This window comes from Notolabrus celidotus, chromosome 9 (assembly GCF_009762535.1).
Source record: "Notolabrus celidotus isolate fNotCel1 chromosome 9, fNotCel1.pri, whole genome shotgun sequence".
NCBI classification, from domain to species: Eukaryota; Metazoa; Chordata; class Actinopteri; order Labriformes; family Labridae; genus Notolabrus; species Notolabrus celidotus.
This window is the reverse complement of record NC_048280.1, coordinates 27,759,757-27,786,228: the sequence shown is the minus strand read 5'-3', so window position 1 is coordinate 27,786,228 and position 26,472 is coordinate 27,759,757. Positions and strand designations below refer to the sequence as shown.

The following is a 26,472-nucleotide window of genomic DNA, read 5'->3' as shown; positions in this document are numbered from 1 at the left end:
ATTTGTAAGATACTTGGTTAATAGTTAGTGTTGATGATCAGACAGAAAGGGTAAATAAATATAATTCATATATTCCACATTTACTTCATGCCAGCCTTGCAGAAGTCAATGCTCCACTCTGGCCACCCCAGTCAAAAAGGTCTGGCTCCACCCCTGTTTATAACTCAACTATTTGGATTATATTGAGTCTGAGAGTTTGGATCAACTTAGCATAATGAGGACTGTGGCAGATTTGACTGATGGGTGGGGATGCTGTAGTTGTTTGCCACAAGGCTTAAAGCCCCTCCAGCTCCACCTTTTGTCTGTATCAAGGTTGACAGAAAGTTAGTTGGGGTTGTCATTGCAAATATGGCAGCCACTATCTTTGAGCTTCATAACGCCTTTTCAGAAACCAATGGGTGACACTGAGACTGCATCCATGTTTTATAAACTATATGGGTGAATCCAATTATTTCACATATGACCCTTTTGGGGTGAATCTAAAAGAGCAAAGTCTCACTCTTTGCTGCCCCAACATTCCAACAGGGCCTACTCCATCTATTTACCACTGCCAAACTGTGATGATTTCTGTTTATAGGACCGGCCCAATTTAAAGTCATTTCCAAGCTGACAACCCTCCTAATTATGTTTTATCATAATACCACCACCATTTTGATAGCACACAATTTATGAATGAAGAACATGGAGCTGCTTTATATTAATATCCTGGACCTTAATTAAGTATTGTTGTCCAATATATCTTTTCCTGCTCAGCGTAATAATAGGGAGTCCATAAAAGTCCATGAGCCGGTTTCAGTGAGTCCAGTATTTTGTATTACGTCACGACAACAGTAACACACAGTCACAGGGGGAGAAAAATGCAAGAGGAAGTTAGCATCAAGTAAAAACAGAAACATCATTATCAATCAGTCTTGCCTTCAGCGCTGTGCTCTTCAGTCTCAAACACCTACGCAGCTGTCTAAATACAGACTGTGTTTGGGTTTATACTGCTGATCTGAAGGAATGACACCAGTACTGGTCAGTTACCACAGTTTATTTACCATATATTATATTGTAACATCTTGTAAAAAGCACACACATGTAGATATGAGTGTACAATCAGATAGTTGGTTGAAGAACACATTTTAGAAACAAAACCCATTAACTACAAGAGTGGTTTGAATGGATGATGAAAAGTAAACATCAGAAATCCCAGTGCATCCAGATCTGTACTTACTGTTTATTTTGCATCTGTTTATTCCTCAGCTCAATTAATTAAATTACAATGTGATAAACATCCCAAATCATTTAGGAAATCAAAAGTCACCATGTAAATTAAACTTACTGCCGGCAAGATGTAAAGGCTGTACATTTTATATGACAATTAATGTCTGTTATTTTCTGTCTTGTTTCCTTCGTCGTGGTATAATTTCATTTGGGCCGCTCATTTCTAAAGATGAAAAAACTCTACAGGGATCTGAGTTGGAGAGAGGCCTCTGACTGACAGCCTGATCAGAAAAAGCAGCGGAAAACCTTTTAGCTTGGCTGATCTTTCATTTGTTCTGCTACTCAATTACTTATCATGCTGTTTCCCCGCTCTCTTCTTAGCATTTTGCATTTGATTACTTCACCTGACGCAGCAGAGAGGTGCCAGGATGAGGAAAGCTGAGGAAAAATGTTTAATAAGATTAACAAATCATTAAATTATTATCCTTAATACTCCTCAGGAGGCAGAGCAGAACGTGGAAAGTCATGCTGCTGCTCAGCCTCCTTTGCTAATTGAGGACATTGAGGGTCAGGTAGGTGAGAAGCTCACTAATCGATACTGCTGCAACCCTTTATTTCCACTGAGAAATATTTTCATTTTCATTACTCTCGGTCCAGGATGCTCCGCAGAAGATTAATTGTCTTCTTTGCTTCTTGACCAGTCCCAGTTCCTCCCACACAGCCTTGTGTTCTGTCTGAGTGGTCGGCTGATTGTATGCAGCAGACACACAGGAGTTTGGAGCCTCAGTGTCCCCAGCTCACTAGTGGAGGGAGTGGGTCTGGGAGCAAGGCAGCACAGGCTCAGAGGGGAGGGCAGCCATTAGCCCCGGGTGGCACCTGGCTGGCCTTGGACCTCCCAGGGCCTGAGTCGGGGGCTCCATACCCACATTGAGGTGCAGCGACAGGTGGGCATGGCAGTAATCCAAAACCGACTGCTCACACCTGTACAATGTCAGAGCACTCAGCTGCGGTGGAATCTAAACAGAAACAGAAAGCAGAGAATGGAAAGAGGGGGAAAAATAAGAGCCAAGAGTAAACCTTTCAAATCAGCCAAGAAAGCCTCCGTTTCAACATTTTTTTCTGCTCTCCAAAAATTTGGAATTGGCTTCATTTACTTCATGCCATGGCACAGCTTTGTCATTAATGCAGCCTTGGCCGCGGATACAGTGCGGGCCCCCAAGACCTGAAATCTGTGGTGCTCAAACGCCCACTTTGAGCTGGAGTGATTTATATGCAAGATGAAAGCCTTAAGCAAGAGTGCACACATATTTTCTGCCCTCTTTTAAATGGAGTCAAGGCTCCATTTAGGAGAGAGTGCTTATTACATTACAAGCACTTTGCTGATTCAAAGACCTCTCTTAGTTTTACGTGCTGGTGTGGTCTGAAATATGGCAATTAAACTGGGTAAAGCTGCATCATGGTCTTTGGGATATTGATATCCTTATTTCTATTCATGCTTTTTCAGAAAACATAAACACTCTCATGCTTCATGTAATGCACAAAACAACATGATTCATTGGAATGGAACATTTATATATGACAGAAATCACAGAGCACATGCAGCATGGTCAAGTCCGTCTATGAACTTTTAAACTGTATCCTGCATTTCTTAATCAGTGTGCAAAGTCTCATTCCAGGCAAGAAGTCATTTTGACTCTTGCTTATTCAATACTGAAGTGGAGCAATAAATACTACAGTATTCAGTATTCAAGCCACAGTATTCAAGTCAATTGAAACTTAAATTCAGATTTACAGAGAAGTCTTCCACAGTTAGGGCCTGTGTCCTCTAATGGTATTTTGTGCACTGGCAGTGCCAGCTATCTTTAGAAAACCAATGCAGGCCATCGTTTTCAGCGCTTAGCCTCGTTTGTGCAAAAAAAAAAAAGCCTTGTGCTCACAGGAATAACTTAACGATTACTACTATGGGAAGCTGAGGTGCTGCAAGACAATTTTCATAACCTAGCAGCAGAAGGCACAAGTGAGAGTTTCTCTGAAATTGAGATCATTGTTCCTTCCAACACAAAAAAAGTTTGTGGACACAGGCCCTAAATGAGAAGAGAGAACAACCGACATCCAAGCAAAAACAAAGCATTTCATCTTTTTATTTCAGAACTTAATATTTGATGTACTTGTTAAAAAAAAAAAAAAAAAAACAAGTTCAGATTTATAACAGTGGTGTGTTGAACACCTACTGTGAAAACTCTCTCTTGGCTTTTTTTATTGCATCACAAGGGATAACATCCAACTGATCTGATGCAGAAATTGTGTTTGTGTTTCAGTTTAAAGTGCTCTGAAATCACAGCTCTCAAAAGGTTATGTTTTCCTCGTCCCGAAATGATAAGGCTCTGTATGCTCTCCTCTTTAATGGGGAGATTATTAGAAAACCCTCTTTTGTCTAATTCAACAGCTGAACTTTGCACACCACTTTAGAGAACTTGATAAAAAATGCATGAAAACAATGCTCAGAATGCTAAATGAGTGAAGTGGATGGCTGGGTTGATGAGGGATGGGGGGGCGGGCTGGATCTGGGAGTTCTCTGTTCAAATTGTCAAGGGGGAAAGGCTACACTTTGGACTTGTTTTCTTCAATTATTCCTGCAGATAAAGTCAGATATCTAAGTGGAGAAGTCAATACAGATTTGGTTGGCTGGATGTTTGAACCAGTGAACCCTCTCTGTGTGTGCACGCTACTGCACAGTTGTAGTTGGCAGAGCTCTTACAACCTTTGTCTCTTCAACATCTCCTCTGTTTAACTTCCTCATTGCCTGTTTATCTCAACTGAAAGCCAAAGGTGCCATAAAATAAACAGAGCTGCTGTTACAGAGACAATAAAAGCCTTTTTTCAATAATTCAACAGATCTGTAAATACCCAAATAAATACACCTTTGAGAAAAGAACGGTGCTAATATCATTAAGGTCTCCTCACAGTAAACCATATGGATGGTCCTCAGGGAGTGAAAGGAACTGAGAGCTTTTTTGACTTTTTAAATAGTGAAAAAGAATGATATAGTATTTTTCATATTTTTTGAAAGATCGTTACGCTTAGTGTAGGTAAAAGAGAATGTAAAATGAGTCAAAAACTGTGATGCAACACTTCAAATGTGACTTCCTGTCTCAAATTATTTCTGCTGTGCTTCCAACATTAAGTACATCCTGCTTACCGTCACGCCGCAGATTGATTTAAACTTTCCAAAAGCACCTGACTCAAGTAGCTCCTCATTTTATAATCATTATGTTCGGTCTGCGGGAACGCATCAACGTCAAGGTCTGTCTCTGCTCGCAATTTATGGTTTGGAATTGGACCTTTTTAGAGTCAAGGAAATGAAAACTTTATTTTGTATGTGATATGTGTTAACCATAACATTTCCCAATGACACAGCAGAGGTTCAAAATTGTGTCAACGTCAAACTCATTTCTCAGCTCGCCCAGGAGGTACAGTGTGATGCAACATGTGTGTTAAAACCTCAGCTCGGACTATTTGCTGGAAGAATGTGACATCTGTCCAGGAAGAAGAAGAAGATTAATTCAAAACTAATTTGCAAAAAATCAAGTAGACTCCACAGTTATTGGTTCGTCTGACAGTGATTTTTTGCTGTCAGTCATAAAGCTCATACTCACACATATAAGGACACACGCGCACACACACACACACACACACACACACACACACACACACACACACACACACACACACACACACACACACACACACACACACACACACACACACACACAAATATGTATTCTACTCTCTAAACTATATTTGGTGGTAAAGTTCGTCGAAACAACGCTCTGGTTCATAGCCTTTCCTCCTTGAACGCTTTAGTAAGTTGCCACCTTCTCCAGCACTTTGCTTGAACTGTCCAATAGTATCTGAAGTGAAGGGTCAGTCAGCACTTCAACCACATCTTCACTGGCACAGAGCTGCTTACCATGAAACACACTTTAATCTCAATTTCATGGAGTCTTTAATTTTTAGGAAGGTGCATATTTCTTTATTGACATCTGAGGCTAGGGTATCAGTCACACAACTGTAACTGAAACATTTGACTTCACTGACTCACTCCAGCTCTTCAAAAATGAAGTAATTCAATATATTAATCAAAAACAGAGGACTTTCTTAAAACACTGCAGGGTTAAAGACAGACAGGATTGCCACTGAATCTTGAACTCTGCAATACTCAGCAGTTAGACCGAAACAGTGAGTTAAGATACAGTGAGTGTAGGAGACGTTCACAGTATGAATCAATCTGATGTCATGTATTGATTGTCTTCTGGTCTGCTGTATATTATGGCACAAACTCAGATATAAACATCTTTATATGCTATTTAAGACAGCTAAGTGGGCATTCAGACCTAAAACAGTCCTGCGGTAAAACAACACATTGGGCTGCGTTGGTGGAGGTGTGTTGATTTGGACAGCAGTGAGACAATGAAATACAATTTAAGTAATCCAGTTTGAGAAAGATTCATGAATCTAAATGATTACCAGATGTAGTAAAAAATATTAAACAATGGTTTTGAAAAAGTGCAACACTGGATTTTACAATTCCAGAATGTCATCAAAAATTGCAATAAGCACAGGGAAAACAGTAAACGTGCACTCCTTACATTAACATGGTATGCATGCACTTCATTCTCAACTATACAATATGCCAAATGGCATCTCTTTGGCCTCAATTAAATGAATGAACAGGCTGCATCAGGCAAAGCATTGCTTTTACTTGCATGCAACTGTTGGCTAGCTGACATCTTGTAATTACAATGCATGCTAATTTTAAGCAGGGATAACGTTTACCATGTTTACCACTCTGCATGCAAGCATACTGCGGTTTGTTAAATAGAATTAAACTCAGTGTATCCTTAGGGACCATGTCAGTATTATTTGCAATTAAATAGTTGTTGAATGTTTAATTACAATATTCCAATCAGGACCAGAGTGGTGAAATAACCAACTTGCATGATCATCCATTGAGTCAGGCTGCATGGCTATAAATATGTAACAATGTGAGCTGTAAAAGCTGCTGAAACCATAAGTACAGGAACTGAATTTGTCCTGCTTTAAAAGGATATGTCCAAAATGAAGCCACTGTTTGTATTATTAATATATTAACATATTTGAAAAATAGCTTTCCAGTGTCTGCAAAGGTCACAGTCTTAATTCCCAAAGCGTCCCGATATCTTTCAATTAGCCAATCGATTATCATGCCTTTATTGTGAAACATATCAAACAGCTTTTTTAACTCAGAGTCTCACTGGATGAAATATTTCACTAATTACTGCAAACAAAATGCAAAATGTCAAATCGAAATCAATTAACTCAATGCCAGCTCTCCTCATAAGTGTAATGGAGTCTCCGTGCAGTTAAGAGTCATTACATGAAAACAAATGTTGTTTTTGATCATTTTTCAGTTTCACAGTTCAACACAACATTGTATTGCTTTTTAAACTTGTTTTATTCACACTGAGCAGATGCAGCTTTTTCACAGCTTTTCCACTGATGAGAGGAATTTTAAATATCTGTTTTCTTAAGCAGTATACTAAAACAGGATCAGTGTCATGTCTTTGCAAGGAAGAAAAGAATAAAAGCCTTTTTGGCCAACCAAGCAGAGTGAGCATCCAGCTTTAATCAGGAATATTGGGGAAATGCTGGCTGTTATGGTTGGAGCTCTTAGAGAGGTGACTCATTGGCTAGCTTAGCTTGGATGGCTGCCAACCGGCCTGCTTAGAGCTGAACGCAGCATACAGTCAGATTTTTGCCCGAGGCACCATCACCATCTTTCCTCAACTTTAATGGCTCAGGAAGTCTTTTTCAATCTACTTGTACAACACAGCACCGGATAAATAAAAAATTAATTCAAATCTCTTGATTACAATAGCTCTCTAAGAATAGCCTTGTTTCCTCTTGACAAGTGTAAGTCCTTATTCAGTGAGTTACTGGCTACTGGCCAACATAATAAAGCTGGCATCTGGCATTAGCCTGATCTTGTCTTCACTTTGTGTTAACTGCTCAAACTAAAGCTCATCCTGTTTAATATGAAATGCATTTGAGAGGAAAACAATACATGTCCTGCACCAACCTGTGGAAAATGCTAATCTATTCCAGGTGCTGTGTTATATCCTTTTGTATTGTGTAATACATTTAAACCTGAAGCAAATACATGCTGTTTACATTTTATCACACAGTTGTTTGTGTATATTCCTCTATCTGGATGGATTGCTCACTCGAAGCAGTAAGACATAAGAATATAAAAAATAAATAATCTTGTTTGTCCAGGATTTCCAAGCTTCATGTAGTAACACCTGTTAATATAGATAATATATCTATATCTATATATCTATATCTATATCTATATCTATATCTATATATATATATATAGATATAGATATATATATATATATATATATATATATATATATAGATAGATATATATATACATACTGTACATACATATTTGATTTGCTCAGGTGATGATAAAACAAGCTTACTCAAAACAAAGAAGAAAAATTGTGATGTTAGTCAGTGCAAAAAAGGCTTATATGTCCTACAACCAAGCAGCAACCTCCAGTCTAAAAATATGAGTCCAATGCAGAAGTGCTAAAAACTGCAGTTCATCGAAGATCCGCTTGAGGCTGGCTCTGGAAGTACCGGAAACCACATACACACCAATTTAAAAAATAGAGCAAAAATAAACATATTTACAGCCTGGTCCAAAAGACGAGTGTAGTCGGGATAGCTCAATTCTCGATAGGCACACACTGTACGGGGGGTGATTTTTTTTCTAACACTGCAATTTCAAAGATATTGAGATTACGAGTCTTCCAATGAGAGGCACAGCTGACTTGATTGACAGGCAGGAACACTGTAGGGCTGTTTCCGAAACGGCCTGCTACATACTACTTACTAATGTAGTAGGCAGTAGGTATTGCCTACTACATACTGCGTTTGAATTTAGTATGTAGTATGACTGTTCTGTCCGATCTGTCATGCAGTATGCTGAGCCAGACTTCGCTGGATTTCCGGTTTCGGAAAGCGGAAGTAAACAATGGCGAAGCCGATAAATAAAATGCTTATTTAGCATCCATTTATGATTTCAAAAGTTAGGAAGTGGTTTATATGTAATTTGATAACTTTCACAGCACCCAAAAACGGATTTCCTCCCGTCAAAAAATGAGGAAAAAGAAAAAGCAGAACGAGCGTGGTGCATTGTGGGAAACAGTACGCAAGGCAGACTGGTCCGATGCATACTGAGATATTTTCCCGAATCAGTACACATCCGGGGAGTTTTGGCATACTGCAGATTTTGCTCTTGTTCACATACTACTTACTACATACTGAATTTTGGACATATCAGTATGTACTGCTAGTATAGTAGGCGATTTCTGAAACAGCCTAGCTGTTGTGTAGGAGGCTCAAAGCCCGCCTCTTTACGTCACAATCGCTTGACAGCAGCAAAATGGCTGCCGACAATGATTGGCCTCAAAGCAGTGCTTCAGAAACAGATGGGTGATGTCACAGATACTACGTCCATATTTTATACAGTCTATGCCTACAACTGATAAAATAAAAAATGACAACAACATTAAAAACATGGAAGAAGATTGCCTAATTGACAATTCGGGAAAAATAAAAATGGCCTGGTGCAGAGACAGAAATCCCAGGAGGGTTGAGAGAGTGGTTTCTCTACATGTCTGAGCCTCAGCAAAACATAAGCAGCGCAATCCTTACCTCAGGCAATATGACAAATTATTCACTTTCTGTTTCAGTGACTACTCCTAGTGAAGACCCCAGCTTTTGGGGTAAACTTTTCAGTGGACACACAATAAGTACTTTTCTGCTGGTCAGATTATAGACTATATAAAATGATATTAGTATAATCACATATAAACCATTAAAATAAATTTAAGGAATAGATGCTGTATTTTTTACATTCTTTCTTTCAAGTATGAGATGAGAGGATGTGTTCTTCCTCTCATGTTTGTACGATGAATGTGAAGCTATGACAGCTGCAATATTTTACCACCAAAAGAGCTGAGCTTGATCCCGCCCTCCTATGCTGTGATTGGCTGGTACTCCTTAACTTAAATTTCACAGGCAGGGCTTTATGCTAAGAAGCTCTTTCATCCCCGAGTCATGTACATGTATCAACCAGGAGAACAGGAGCCAGCTGTTCATGTCAGATGTATAAGTCCATGTTGACATTTAATCTAACCATATTAGTGGGAGGTAGAGGGAAAGTCACAGTTAGGTCAGATTTGAACACAACACTACTTGGTTGGATTCAGCAAAAAAAGGCCATGGTTCAGGTTAAAATAATGGGTCCACCTTATGTTTGGTTTGACAAGGGCCACAAACAACATTAACCTGGGCGTACCTCTTGACCAATTGCCCTTCGTATTCAACACAGCACTGGAGCTCTATTGGAGAACAAGCTGCTGCTGGCTAGCTATCTTCACAATTAGCCTTGTGTTGAGACTAAACATGAAGAAAGATCCTGTGAGGAGTTCTTAGCTGGTTGTGAGACAAACTGTAATCATTACTGATAACTTTTTATGAGCTTCATATTTAAAAAAGACTATCAGGATAAATGTTTATTATTTATATATTTGAATGTCTCAAACTCCTGCTGCCAGGTAAGTGTCAGTCAAAATGAGTAACTGCAGGCTGCAGAAACAGTTTTCTTTTTAAACATTCTCCCTGGCAAAGATCCTTGATGAGGATAAGTGATACATTTGGCTGTCAAACAAAAGCAAGATAATTATATTTAATTTAGTGATAATGTATAGTGAGCAGGTGATAACACAAAATAGAATCCTGACAAGAGGAGACAAGACCTCATCTTGAAGCTGAGAGATCTTGTTTTGCATAATCACTGTACATGATTCCCCCGACTTACTTACAGCTATGAGCTGAACATACAAAGAAGTGAGATTTGACGATGATTTATTCATTCAAGAATTATTTATTTATACATCTAATAAAACAGTCGCTTAGATTTGGCAGTCAGCAGGGCTTCCATGGCAATGGTATTCTTAACAGCCTTCTAATTAACATTGAATTTAACATTTTCATTCACAATAAATTCAAAACAGTGGCGTTTTTCCAATGGCATTCTTAACAGATGCAGAAAAAAACAGTAGCACCTGTGTACGGTTCTCTTCCCCCTTACTTTTCTGTTGGCATTTCCTTCTGATTCAATCTGTCCCCTCAGACTGCCAAATCACGTACATGTTTTGGTTTGTCATTGCTTTATTTCTGTTTTCTTCAATTTAGTCAACGTCCCCTTTAGCTCTGCTCCTTGTGTGTTTTTACATCCCTAATTTTCGCTGTCTCTCGTCTTCTTTTCTCTGCAGGTGACTGGTCAGTCATGAATTTAAATGATAACTTTGAAAATATTGTTTACTAAAGGATATCTGGAGAGGTGAAATCCTAGACTTCATAAATGTGTCAGACTTATTTCCTCGAAGTGATCTGGCGTGACGTGATCTGGCTGTTCCAGGTGTTGCTCTTGCTATTAAGAATTAATAAACCTTGTCAACCAAAATAAAGTATTTAAAACGAGCAGGTGATTAGTAAGAAAGGTGGGTAATAATTGCTACTCACACATGTACAGGAAAAAATCTGCAAAGAGATAAAATGCCCCTCTTTGTTCACAGGGGTCGCAAAAATTGACATAAACTAAAAGTTACTTACAGGTGCTTTAAATTAGCCGATGCAACATTTAGGTTTTATATAGATCACACAATAAAACACCAAGTATAATGTTATAACTGACAAGAAATTTCCACAGGATTCAGTCTGTCACCAACCTGCCACTCAATGTGTGAGTTTCTAACGGCTCTGTTGCATTGCGCAGTTCTAGCAATCTGGAAGCTTCAGCAGCAGATATGCACAACATCTGACGGATGTCAGAGGATAGTGCATCAATTTAGCACAGAGCAGCTCGAGTCAGACATCCAAATAACATGAAAACATCTGATTAAGTTCAGAATAAAACTGTCCCTGTTGACACCAGATCGTACCTGCGTTTTACGTACCTACAAGGCCAGAGGTCTTTAGAGGCCACTGATGACAACATAGATTGAAGAATCTCATCATGAAGGTGGAAAACCATTGACTCACTAATTAATGCATGTAATCCTCTTGCAACTCAAGCTGTTTGGTGGTGCTGCTCTGTGGTTCGCTCTGACAATGCATGGTGGTTGTTGACAGACGAGGGAGCACAGAGCCATCACAGCACAGTGGAAGTGCTGTATTGAGTGGTCCATGTAGGCATACTTTGTAACCTTTGGATAAGGCTAACTGTTTCACCCAGTTTCTTCTCTTTACGCTAACCTAACCTAGCTGGCAGGTGACTGGAGCTTCATGTATACAGACCTCAGGGTAGAAGACAAACTCATCTAACCTTCAGTCAAAAAGTGAAAAAAGTCAAACTGGCCCTTTTGAAAGAAAAATATTCAAAAGAGGAGCTCTGATTCTGTCCCTAATTAAATTAAAAAACTGTTACATAAAACTCCCTCTCTGTTGATTCCAGTATTTTCCAACCGAAGGCACAGTTCTTCATTAAAGCACTCAACTATCCCACTCTAAAACACTTTACTGCAGATGTAGAAGAGGACAATGATCTAAACTCAGCACACAGCAATTAATTGTAACTAACTTCTGAGTGATTAGCTTTGGATTGCTAATAAAAGAATTCGCATAGGTGGTCCCCCTTTTGCACTGCTCTGAATGTAGGTCGAACTGCAGCTAAATGATTCCCAATTATGTGATAGGCAGCTGCACCATGTCAGCATGCCTCAGACTGGCACGGGAGGCATGAGCTCTCATTGGCATATTAACAACATCCTCCGCCTCCTAAGCTGCGCTGCTGCTCTCTGTCAGCTGGATAATTCACTCAGCGGTCAACGCTGCAGCGAGAGAGCACAGACAAGCCTCTATTATCATTGCTGTCTATTAGGCTACACACTCATGGAGGCTGAATGCTAATAGCCACAAGACCCCCTTCCCTGATTGTTACTTGGGCTGGATAAATTGAAAAATGAGTTGAGTGAAATGGGCACGTAGTGGATAACAAGTGGTCACTGACCGCATCATGAAGTCGGGTAAACTGTATTGTAGGTGAGATACACACTCAGAAATTGGGTAAATGCCACATTTTTTTTCTTAAGTTAGAAATATGCCCAAAAAAGTGGGGAAACATTTGCTTTCACGCCTGACATTTAATCAATCATACGACTGATATTATGGACAACAGACCATTAGCAGCCTCTCTGTTAGGTGGAAGTTATTACAAGAGATAAAAAAATGACAACTATCTGCAAAGACACTGAAAGTTCAACATTGTAATGCTGCATGTGCTGGAATTCAAGAAAGATCATCTTTTGCTGACTTTAATATTCAGCATGTAATTACATTTCTATTTGAAAAGCTCTTTGCATTTGTCAAAATAACTATAATCCTTCAGATGTGGGGATTTATCTCCTCCTAATGCTGCTCATCCCATTTTCTGCTCATCAATGGTGGAAATGCATGCCGAGATTTACAGTTATTTAGCGGTTGGACAATTTATGAGTCACTACAGAGTCTTTTCTGATGTATGTAGATATAAGTAACCTGAATATGGATGCCAAGTAATATAGATGCATAGATTTATCGTCATTCAACAGGAAGCAAGGAAGAAGATATCTGCGCTACAGTGTTTGGTTCATTCTCCCTGGCTGACTGTTTCTCGCTCTTTCCACTCCCACACACATTTCTGAGTTGCGTGCATACACACACACACACACAAGCACACACACGCACACACACGCACACATTCCACATCCAGTATGTGCTGATGCTGCTTGTCAAAACAGATATTAAATGCCTCAAAAAGAACAGAAACCACACAAAAAATGTGTCGTTCTGAGGTCATTCCTGTTTACTTGGAGCTGTCTTGGTATCAATGTGCATTATTCTTTCACATTTATTTTAGGCCTAATAGTTAACTTACGTAACAAACATCACACACAAAATGTGGGGCTAACTGCAGCTTTCATTCTGTAACATGCTGAGGTCTAAATGCTGTCCTTGTGCAATTTATATCATTCTTATGATAAGGAAAAATAGAACAAGAATTCTACAGCATTCAGTTTCTTCATTTAAAATGCAGACTTTAAATATCGCAAAGTGATAGGATGCCCAGTGCTCTGTTGACATACCTTTGAAGTACAACATTTAACCTGAAATTTAAAGCTTAAATTAGGATCTCAGTTTTGTTCCCTTCGGTGACAAGAGAGGAGTGCAAATGCATAATCTGACCTCATCTGACCCAGAGAACCAAACAGTATCACCTGTTACAGAAGTCAGTTGTGACAATATTCATCTTTCATTGTTTGCAAGTAATAAGACGAGACCGGAGAAAAAAGTCAGTGTAATATATTATTGTGTTATCCTCTACAATTGATACAGCCAAAGCATAAACTCCCATCACCACCGTGTTTACTCATTCAGTGATAGCGACTTAACAGATATTTAATTTGATGATAATCTTCAGGATTATTATTGAAGACTGTTAGGGAATTAACATGCTACATATTGTATCATTCATTAAATGGAAAAAACAACTGTGGTTTACTGGGAAAAGAGTGGTAATGAATTTTAATGGCTTTTGGTTGTCCAAGAAATAAACTGGACCATTTCTCTTCCAAACGAAAAAAGCAAAAAATATAAAAATAGCAGGACTCCAATGTGGATATTAGCAAACAAATTTAGTGCGATTGACTGTTGACTCAAAGAATATATCTCCACCATAAAGCTTTCTCCAAGTGGTTAAATAGTATAAGTATAAAAAGTATAATTTGTATATGTGATGCTCTAATATTTACAGGGAATCACTAACATATTACTGTCCAATGCTCACTGCAAGGGGAGACTGACAACAAATCCACCTTGTGGCAGCATTGTTCTCTCGGACAAATAGATAAACTACACAAGTGTAATAAAAACTCCCTCCAGGGGTTGTCAATGTAATGCATTCATAACTTGACATCACTGATTTGACCATTGAATAACAAAACCTATTTAGTTCAACTTTGAGTCCAAGCGGACATTTGTGCGAAATTGAAAGACCTGATATGTCATGCATTCCTGAATTATCATGTTATCAAGAGCCAGAGAAGAATAATGGCCAGGAAAGTGTGACTCCAGGATATTATTATGTCATTATGAAGTTGATCTTGACCTTTTGGGTATAAAATGTCACCTTTGATCATTTTAATCTGTTGGAGAACTGTGTTAAATTACATCATATCAATTCCCAAATGAAATCCTAAGCTGTGGAAAAAATATATTTGCGAGCACATGATGACCTAAACCAAAGACCTTTAACCAACAAAAGCTTATCAGTTCATGTTTGATTCAAACTGAACATTTGAGCAAAATTTGATCATATTTGCTCCTAGTTCTGCCTGAGATAAAGCTTTCAAAATAATGACCTTTGACAATGAACACCAAAATCTTACATTCTCACTTGAGGCCAATTGGATGTGCCTGAGATATCTTGTTTACAAAAATGGAATGAACAGATGGACAGAGAGCCGGACAACCCAGGAGGCATTATGCTTTAAAACTAGTGAAAACTATCTCCTCATCACCGAATATAGAGCCCACTGTTTCCTCAGCTCTCCTGAGTGAAGCTAATACCTTTAGAGCTCCCCCTGGTGACTGGTCTTAAAGCCCGCCTTTTAAACAGACAGAGCATGTTTTATGTCATAACAGTGAGTTCTAATTATCCAAGTGTTCATTTCCCTGAGAAGTTCAGTTTTAGTTATATTCTTTATCTTAAAAAGATGATTGATTGCCAGCTCTGTGGGCAAATCAGGCTCCTGCAGCGTTCTATCTTTATTAGGAGAGTAGAGGAGGAACGCTGAGAGAAAACATTACAAACACTAATACAAGTGTCATTGAACTTTTCATAACCTTGAACGTCTGCTTCAAATCAACATAAGAATCTGTTCTGATGGAGGGTGTACAAACCTGAGGGATCTTTGAAGTTTTTTCGGTAGATAAATGCATGTATTAGCTAGCGTAAGGTGATATTTTGGACTCATATTTCACAATGGGAGGAGATGGAACTGTGCTGTCCATATTAATATACAGTCAATGGTGGAGACCAAAAAAGGAGCTAATGGGAGAATATTGGTTTTCCATTTGTCCTGGTGAAGAGAAACAGGAGTCTAATGAGTTCTAATGATGCTCTTTATCAGCTTGCTGTGTAAATGAGCATCTCTTGTCCAGCAAATTAGTTCTGTAAACTTGAAAAAATAATTTCAAAGTGTGGTCAGAATTTTTTCTGCTGTCCCTAAAATGACCAAAAACAAATCTGTCACTATCATTTCAGTTGTTGTTATTCAGTTATGGCTCTTAACACTGTACTTCTCCTCAGGGTTGGATGAATACTCAACACACAACACAAAATCAAGATACTAGAAAACAAAACAAGATCAGTTATAAAAGACACACTAATATATGTTGAGTATTTTTTAGTCAGATTCATTAATCACATCTTTTGAATCATTATATTTTTTCCCCAGAAGAAAAAACATTCATTAAGAGGGGCAGAGTAAGTCACACTAGAAAAGAGCCCTAAAGGAATTCACTGCACCTGTTTCAATCTATTTCCTTCTCTAATGGATCTCTGGAGTTTATCAGCCTTCCTTCAACCAGATGAGATACCAAACTAATGTTGCAAATCAAAGATAATGTAGGACCCTAAGTTCAGAAAAAGTATGAAAGACTCGACAGATAGAGGAATGTATAATAGATATGATAATAATACAATCACCTTGGTTCAAACTGAAAGCTCATTGATCGTGCGGATGAGTGCTTCAGGAGCTGGGTGATATTCCATTTGATAGGAAGACTTTACAGACACAGTGTCTACAGTTTGAGTCTCCCCTTCTCCTTTCTGAACCCTTATCTTAGATCCGTGAAAATGCTGATGTGCAGGTACTCAAGGACATCACAGATTTGCTAATCTGATCCCAACTTTTTTAGATAGTCCAATTAAGGGAATTCATTCATTAGAAACAGGTCTGCAGAGTTAAGACAAAACTTTACATTACGTGAGAAGGATAAGTAAAAGTTTGGGGGTTCATTTAAGAATTTACTGTTCAATTTAAATATGGGAGGATAGAGGTTGGGGTTTGGGATTAAAAAACGGGGCTGGGATAAACCTAAACTCAGCTCTGGGGCTACATCAGTCTGACTCAAGAAAGGCTGCAGTTATAATCCCCCCACCCTTTGGCTTTTTCACCACTTTTTCTGTTTCTTTCCACTCTTCTCTGCAGTCTCTGTAGTCATTGTTAAGAAGCCACAACACCATCCAGTCACACCGTCTGCTAATTAAAGAAAACTCTCCCAAAAACTTGAACTGTGTGTGAGGCAGGTAATTAGTCATGTGCAATTTGTTCCTCAGTTACATTACCCCTCTAAAACTATATTTAGAGAATGAGCACTGCACGAAAAGTTCTGCTCCTGATGGGTTTACAGCTTGTGCTCAACTTTTGGGACCCAAAAAAATATATTGTGAAAGATATGAGTGGGACTGAGGAGGAAAATGATGCAGAATGGTTAGGTTGAAAGTTTTAGCTTTCTGTCAATATAGCCATGTACTCAATCTTCAACACATGGAAAAATCATAAGAATTTCATCAACTAGTCCTGTGTAATTAACAGTATTTAAGAACCTGTATGTTAATATTTTAATCGTTAAATATTGTCATTACTTTTAAAAATGTCCTTTTAAAATGGACATGGATTTGAAAAATGATTATCAAAACCCTAAACTTCCATGAAATTTTTCCTTTCACATTGGTTATCACTGTTGACACATCTGTTTCATGTGTAGTAGATCATGTAAAAGAAAGACTTTGTGATAGCTGCTTAAACTTCTCGCCACTCTGTGGCACCAGTGTTCCTTTCACTGACAATGAAGGCGTTCTGAGTTCACCCACAGTCAATTTGTTTACATGAGAAAGAGCAGGATCTGAACCCTTTACATGATCAAATGAATTGCAGACAACTTGAGTAGGAGCATATGATAGATAGATATATCCTTTGTAGACCAGAGTTTATCCGTGGATGTTTAAGCATATATTGTGTATGGATTAAATCTGTCTCTGGACTTGGATTGTGGGGACTTTTTCTTTTGCAACAGAAGGGACAGGAGAACTGTTGGACTTACAGCAGGTTTTTATGTAATGTTAATGTTGACTTTTGTTGATTTTGAACAAAATTAACAGAGTTATTATTTAATTAACTGCCCACCTCTGGTTACGTTTTTTATTTGGTCCTCTGGGGGCACAAAAACAGGCATGAAACACAAACCGGTACAATATCTTCTCATAAAGCAACTATGACTTACTTATAAGCAAGGACATGGTGTAGCACATCAAACAAACACGGAGCAACAACAGCATGTTTATAGAGTTTCTGTCCACTTTTTTCATTCCTATAGGCTCCTTCTTTTTGCTCTGTTTTAGTCTAAACAATTGAAAACACTTTTTAGCTGCTAACTGCTCCACACTATGAAGCCATCTAAGATGAGCAGAAGGGCAAAAAAGCCCATCAGCTACGAGATTGACTTCTTCTAAAACTTAATTTAAAGCCTGTAACCACTGCCATGGGGTCGATTGGACGCAGGGTTGCCAGCTTTTTCAGTACCAAATGAGGGACAAAATATTTTGTTTGGAGCTCAGTGCCACAGCAGTGTTAGTATGATGAGTGAATAGTGTATAAGCAAGAAATGTGTATGTGATCTGTAGTTTTACTGAAACTGCATTACTATATAAGTTTTTGAATAAACCTCTCCTTCTCCCCAAAACAGACCCTTAAACTAACAAACTATATCACAGACCTCAATCTAAGAATAATTCTAGATGTTTTTATTACAGAAATTGAATGAAACCATGAGCAACAGATCGCACCTTTTGCTCATGTGGCCTTCTTGTGCATGTCTGAAGCAGCATGCTTCAGAGACATGTTAGGTCATGCTCACCTCTGTGGCTTATTGAAAACATCCGGTAGTATGAAGTGCAGAACGCTTTTGTGGAGTCGCTGCTGAAAGGCTTAACCCAATCTTTTCTGCTTCCCATTGCCTCTTATACCTCACAGTCTTTTCTTTTTTGCTGGTTAATCCATATTGTTATCAACAGCCAGCTGGACAACACCACTCATGATCGAAACTCATTTCAGTTGAATTTGGCACTTTTGATGCTGTAGGTGTATCTGATGCACATGAGGGGGGGCTGTGATTGAATGATAGGCGTCACTCGATGGACGTGATCAGTACATAATGGGCAGCTGGCTGTGTTAGATCTGATCTAGGATCAGTAAAGTGTTGTAGAGTGATTACAGAAAAGTAACGTCAATATCAATTTACTTATGTATTTCTATATACGGATAATAGATGATGGTTAGCCACCCTAGTTGGACGAGGCGATGTACAGCAAACTCAAGAAACAGTTATATATTTTTTTACATTTTCCACAGCAAATATAGTACAACCACAACAACAAAAGATTAAATAAACCTCTGTGGAATGATAATTAAAATGCTAAAGCTATGAAATTAATTTAGCCTCCTTATGTAGGCTGTAGTTTGAAGTCTGTATCACTTTTCTATGCAGATAATTGTTTTTGACAAACATAATTATTCAGAAGTCAACACAGAACTTTTAAATGTCCTGAAACGTGGACAGAGTGGGAGCTCTGACTTTCTGAAGCATGAAGGAACTTCGGTAATACCTTTAATCCAGCAGTGCTACCATATGAGAGCTCAGAGCTGAGGCATGAAAACTACTTTGGCTACTGATGTAAAACTGAATATGGTTGCAGAGGAATTTCCATTACCGCTATCACTGTCCCATTTGTTCTTGATACGTAACTGACCCCTTCCAACAAGCCTGGTTAAACTGGGATCAGTGGTGCTTGAGTGGTCAAAGTGAAGCCAAAAAAATAACTGTTAGAAAAATAATCTATTCATTTCATTTCTCAGAGGAGCTGACAGTTTAAGTTTATACAGTGCGCAAAAACATTTCATGTAAATGCCACAGTGCAGGACCCAGGATGCTGTCATGACACTGCTCCATCTACTATAATACAGCCTCTTCACTCTGTCCAGTTTCCATGGTGATAACTCTAAAGAATGGGCTGTATGTCTAACTCTTAATGCTGCAGGAGATTGCGTGTGTGTGTGCGTGTCTGAATACGACATAATATTTGATGTGTCCTGTCATCATTTGAATATTCTCTTTAGTTTCTGCTCTGATATTAAACCTTAAAGGATGTTGACTGGAAATAAGATAGAGACAGGCACTGCTCTCTCATTATGATTGGGTGAAAAGCCATGATATGCTCTAGGAAACAATACAAGAAATTCAAGACAATAAATTGCAGGGAGAAAATATGGGATTTGTTTTTATCCCTGTTCTGTTTGTCTGCTTCCTTCAACAAAAGAAGGCCGGAGGACGGCCATCTGTTTAAGTGCTACAGTCTCAAACAGCCGCTGAACTTGAACAGACTTGTCCAATATTGATGTGGCTGAAAATGTGACGCGACAAGAGATGAACTGCAGCCAGCTGTTGGCCTCCCGTGATATTTCCTCAGAGAAACGTTCTGCACTCTGAGGATTGGGTTGGTATTAAGGGCCAAGGCCCAGCAAAGATTTATCTGCAGTGATGAGATGTGAATATTGCAGAAGGATAATATACAACTCAGGCAAAATGGCGTGAGGCCAGCGCTGTGATACATTGGCCGCAGCATGGAACCATACATTATCCTGTCACTCTCCTCCCTGTCAAACAAAAGGACTGATGTTGATGAAACTATGTTGGCCCACTTTAAATGGTCTCAAACTGTCTTGGAACTGATCTGCAAGATTTATGGTTTTTGTTTTAATTTGGTGTCAGCGGTGACGATCATGCCACTTCCCCAGAGATGGACTCTTGAACCGAGCAGTCCTTGCAGACACATCCCTACAGAGGTATCACTACTACTGCACTGAGAGCAGAGCCATTCTGTGAGGCATCTGCCTTCGACAAATCTGCCCTGTTTTTGCCTGTGGCCTCAATCCTTAAGAGTTTCTATGCTGTGGGGGAATCATCGTCATCATCATCATTGTCATTATGTATTATTTATTTATATCATTCCTTGGAAACCTTTTGAGAGAGAACCCTCATTTGCAATGGTGCTGAGGTAAAGAGCTGAATGATCAGAGAGGTTAGGGGGTAGCAGTGAAGTACACAAAGCAAGAATAAAATATGTGATTCACATGTTAAGTAGTAAAACATGGCAAGAGTAACCAATTAAACAGATATAACAATCACTAAAACAATCAAAATTTGAATGTAAAAACAGTTTAGATGAAGAAGATCTGAAATCTGAAATTGGAATCGGTCAGCTTTCTGTTTTTGCTGGAGTGAATTCTAAGTATTTGGTTCATAGAAACCAAAAGAAGATCCTCTTAACTCTGTGTGAGTTATGGGAACCTGTGTGTCTGGGAGTCTGCTCACGTTAAAAGGGAGCAGAGTTGAGATAAAAGTGAGCGGTGTTTTTTAAAAGCCCTTTGTAAATAAATAAAGTTGTTGTGCTACTACTGCTGCCAGTACCAGCATCACTGCATTACCATTTTTTTCTGCAGTAGCAAGGGCATAAAATAAGTGAAACTGAACACACAAAGAGTATTATATACAGAAACTAGTTGGAAGCTGAAAGTCGAGATCCATGCATCACCAGATCTCAAGGCTACACTGTTCTTACAACCTTGCTGAAGTGTTCCCCATCATGCAGAGTGCTTGACTGAGTGCCTGGTTTTCCTAGTTTGTTGTCTTTCTGGGGAGACTGCTGCTTTTCTTAAGGCTAGCTGTGTTTCCTGAGTGCATGTCTCCTGTGCTTAATGTCATTAGAAGGGTCGACACTGCTGACAGCTGCTTCTTCTGTTGTCCCTGATTCTGTGAAGATTGTCTCAGCGTTGAAGAAACATAGCTATGTTCAAACCAGGCGTTAATTAAGGCTATAATATTGTAAAATGAAAAGGTTATTAATAATAAAAAAAAAATTAAACCCAGTAGGTCCATAAAACTGTAAATCTATGTAGCAGTTACAAATAACACTTTCAGAACCACAATATTAGCTTTACAAATCCCCATAGGTGACATGACTGACAACAGCACAATAAAACACAGGTATTTCCACATACATTGATCATGACTTTCAAAATTTTAAAATAAATAAAGTCAGTCACTAAAATGTGCCACCAAAGGTAACCAGGGATTAAAACAAGCAGGCACAGCTGCAGATCAGAAAACAGAGGAGCATGTGCTGACCTGACTTCATTCCCTATACTCCTGCCACCCTGATGATGCATCCTCAACACTCTTTGTTGCTGCTATCCTTGCCTTTTAGTCTTTCCACTTGTGCAGCTGAAAGGTTTTTACTTTGTAGTATCTAGTTACCAAGATATGTGACTGACTGCATACTTTAAAAAAAACAGAAAAAAAAAACATCAAGAGACACTTCTTGTATCTTTTTTTGAGAGATGAAACAGGCTGGGTGAAAGCACTAGCACTGCAGATATTTAACGCCATACTGCTCCTATGTCAAACACTTGAGCAGGGTGCCCAATCATAGTGCTATTAACGATACGTGCAGTGTTTCACATGGGATCACTTGTCACCATTTTTCTGTTTGAGTTGAAAACTTTGAGCCTTGTAGCGTTGTGCTATTTTTCCTTGTTTGCGCAGTGCTTGTGCTAACTACCAAGAATTTATTACAAACAAACTGCTGCCAACACAAAATGTATCATTCCCCATGTGGCAGAGCATCTCTAGTGGGAAAAGACCTTACAGACAGTGATTGTTGAAAGGAAATATGCAACAGTCTTTGTGAAGTGACAACGCTTTGAATCAGTGTTGTGCTACAGGAAGTCAGCAAAACACTTTTATTTATGAGAAAGTGGGACAGATTTTTACTTAAAAGAATAATTGTGCTGCCAGGCATATGGGAGTCAAATTAAAATGTGCTTCACAGCAGTTCTACAAATTGAGCGTCTCTGCCAGTGTTGCCAACAGGTAGACAGGTACTGTGCTATTCAGAAGAGTGTTGCTTGGAAAAGAACATTGTGTTTACTGAAAAGTCGTTCCTATGGCCCTGTCTGCTTCCCTCCTCTCCTCTCTTCTCTTCATCTCTCTACATTTCTCCTTCTGTCTAACTGAAACCTCTGCAGCCACATCAGTTTGATGCTCAACTTTATTAAGATGAATGAATCTCATCCATGTGATGCTCGCCTTCATTTTACTGCGGAACATTCCCCATTTACTCGGCGTGCTTTAGCAGCTCAGCTGTCACCTTGGGTAGCCTGACAGGATCTCCCAGGAGGTCACCTTGGGGATGTAAGTTCACATTCCCGATGCAAACGTTTCTTTATCCTGACAAAACTGCTGCAGCATGACTCAGTTACGCTGTCTGTCTGCTGAACACAGTGCAATGTTCCCTGCAGAATTTACAGTAATAAATCACTAAGAAAAACAAGTGCAGAGAACGAAGGCAACAGGGAGGTGGAGGTCAGCAACCTCAGTGTTCTCTGAGTAACATGCATTTGAATTCAGTGATATGATGAAGGAGAGAGGTGAATGCAAAGGGTCTGCTTCCTGCATTGATATAAGAAAATAATGTTGTTGTTGTTGTTGGGGTGGGGGTGGGGGTGGGGAGCAGAACTGGGCACCTGTTTTTTTTTCTGTCCATGTAGGATTGGAGACCGTAAATGTAATTGATTACAAGTCTAAAGGTTCGGTTGGATTACTAAGCGGTGCTAAAAAAAAAAGGCCATAAAAACAAGCAGATTAAGGCTTGACCATTAATCTGCAATGCTCAGCAATCACATTCACACAGACACTTCCAGTGCTGCTTTGCTTTAAAATCCTTTTTTCTAAACATACTGGTGGCGTGACACCAAAAATGACAGGATTGATTGGCGGATTTGGTGATGAAGCCTCAATCTTCACCAAGCTATGTTGAGTCAAGCTGCATGTGACAGGAGATCAAATGACTACATGCTTGTCCTAATGCTGGAATCCTCCACAGCTGTACAGAATGTTGAGCATCTTTTCTGTTTTGTTGTTGTTGTTTTACAGTCTGCAATTTTTGTTTTGTTTTTGTGCAGTCTCTTCCACCCTTATATCCAGCAGAGGCAGGTAGCTATTTTCAGCAAAAAAAAGTACTCTATCTGCCAAACACCAAAAGAAAGACCAGAGAAGAGAGTGATTATGAAGCACCTTTTACACATGTACTTCTGACAACTTTTAGACATTCAGATCCTGACATTGTCTAGATTTTCTCTTTCACACACCCACAAAGCAGGAGACTGAAAACATGCTCTCATCAAAGGAAATACTTTTTGGGTGAACCTGAAGTTTGCAGCAGAGGTAGTTTTAGATTTTGCTGCTGTCTTTAATTTTGATGAACAAGATTATAAAAATTCCATCATGTGTCATGACTATGGTGACCATATATTCAAACCTCCAGATAGGGACACTTTAAGTATACCGTGAACCTACATGTATGAGCTCATGGTACAACTGGATTTTTTCAGCAGCACCATCAACACCATGGAAAGTGCCTCATGAGAGACTTGATTAATCAAGTCATCTGTGATCAACCAAAACTTTAATTAAAATGTAAAGCACCAGTCCACACAAAACATAAAGATTGTATTTGTGTGATAGAGCAACTTAATATCTTTATTAACAGCTCAGTGACCTACACTGTGACAAATTCTTTGTCACTTTCTTTTAAAGCTGGGGTTGGTAGTCAGATTTAGATACACTTTTTGTTACACTGGTTAAAATGATCTTTATGTCCCGATGGTAATCAATACATAATGTGTTCCAAAAAAAGAGTGAAAAAAAGCTGCTATCTACAGCCGGAGTAAACCTGGGAAAACACCAACAAATCCTCGTTTTTGGGTCCCAAAATTTTAAACCAATGAAATCCCGTCCTACCGTTCTGCCCGCCTCCTGCGCGTACATTTCCCCAGCGTGTACTCCTCCGAGTCCCCGTCCCCTGCCTTTGCTTCCCCTGACTCTACTGACTGCCCCTCTCGCTCGACCCCGGGCCTGTCCCCTCTGACCCGATGAGGTGCTTTGCTCAGGACTGTGGTCCGGATCAGAGTCTAAAAAGCTCTCACCACGGGGGCTCTGACAAGCAAAATAGTTCATGACACTTAGTAAGTCCTACAGACAATGTACATGTACTGTAGCGTCCGTCCGGACGCTGTAGGGATGACGAGCCGATTCGTGAACACGTTTATCTTTACTAACCGGTCACTGTCTGCCGTGACCACGCCAACCAACAAAGCAACAATCAATGTTTGAATGAATGAAGAACTTCTCCTCTTGTCTCTCCCGCTCACACTCTCTACACCTCTCCTGATGCCTTCACTAACTGTCAACACTGTAGGAATTAAGAACATCTACACTGAACACGTTTAACAAACAGTAGAGCTGTTACAGTATTACATGTGTTATAACTTTTCTCCTGATATCGTGTCACCAGTACAACTGGATAATGCTAGCATGACAGTTGTGAGTACTAACAGCAGCCATGTTTGTTTGTGTTTTTAACTTTCACTATGATAATGTTTTGGTGAGGACCGGTTTTGAAACAGTCACGATCATATGGTCGTGAATCAGTGGCGCTCGTGCATGTTAGCGGGGGCGTTGTTTTGGAGGAGCTCCGAGGGGAAGGGGGGAGGAGTTAGACGGGGTCCTGAAGACATGCTACATTCAAATTCATGCTAGTTTTCCAAGACTACCAAACCCAGCTTTTAATTGACGTAACCAAGGCAGGCCTAGAAGTATCTTGTGAAGAAACAGAACTTTAACAGAAATGTGAAAACAGAAAATGTGTCTCCTTCAGCTTTAAGAAAGTAAATCAGGTCTCTGTGAGGCCCAGAAGTAACATAAAACATAAAAAATAATCATACAAATGATTTATGTTTTTATTTTAAGTTTATGTCACCCACATTTGCCTCACAGTGCCACTTCCAGCCTTCACTCACCGTTTGTGTTTGCTTGTTTTCACATGGCTTTGTATGTTCACATTTCCACTGTGGGCGACTGAAAATGTGTGCAAAATGCAGCGTATTATTTGACTGGTACTCTTCGAAGGCTGCTGTAACTCTTCTGGAACTCATTGGAAAAGCTGACTTCCTTCTTGGCATGACAGCTAGCCTATACAGTATGTGGCTTTCCACAGCAGATCCTGTCAGTATGATAAGCAGGGCTACCTATGAAACGGCCACACATTGAGATTGATTGATACATGTGTAGAATAAATCAGTACTCAACTTTGACTTGCCGTGCGAAGAAATAGCTTTGTATTGGTAAAAAACAAACAAAAACTAACAGCCTTGAAAATTACATTGATTGGCAGATATGCAGATAAATAAGCGTTGCAAGCATAAAGCATTGATTTGATAATTCAATGTTCAAAACTGGGACAGGGATTGATCAAAACTGGGGCATATAGTGGTTCTCCATCAAACTCCCTCTAAAGTTTGATGAGGCCATGAAGGCTTTATTTGAGCTAAAGCTGGGAACAGTGGTCTGCTGACAGTCACTTCCCTTCAATAATGCACGCCAGCCCAAATGCCTGTGTGTCGGGAATAGGTCTGCAAGCTGATGAGCAGGTTATCTAATTGGACTTATAGTAACAACTAATAAGACACTTGTGTACAAAAATTTGCATTGTGAATTACTAAACAGTATGGTGGTTCACCCATCATACTCGAATCAGAATTTGAAAACATGGTCTAAAAATCCGTTCAAAGTTACCGACATCTCTGCTTTTTCAGTAGAAGGAGTGAGTTTCATCTGTGACTACGGGGACTGTTTCTTGCGTGATATGGCTACTACAATTTTATGGACATTTCAGCAAATGATACACAATAGTGGATTACAATATATAGTCAACAGTGCATGAAGTTTAGAGTATAAAGAAGCAAACCTCTGCTCAACTTGAACAACACTATCAACACTCCCGCTCGCTTGCCACGACTGTTCCAGCCTATTACCTGCTGCTTTCACACACTGGCTCACCCCGACTTCACGGACATTTCACAGAGGGCTGGCAGGTTCAAGACTGTCTGGGTGATAGATCTAGACGTTAGAGTTCTCACATGCAACCAT

General features: G+C 39.3%; 1 protein-coding gene across 1 annotated transcript in view; it reads right to left on the bottom strand.

The window, feature by feature from the left end:
• Positions 1-793: 793 nt before the first annotated feature.
• LOC117818423 (leucine-rich repeat transmembrane neuronal protein 4) overlaps positions 794-26,472 on the bottom strand; it is a 66,314-nt gene continuing 40,635 nt past the window's right edge. The window contains exon 3 of the mRNA XM_034691286.1: positions 794-2,222. The gene's annotated coding sequence lies outside the window, so the exon portion shown is untranslated. The remainder of the gene's footprint in view (positions 2,223-26,472) is intronic.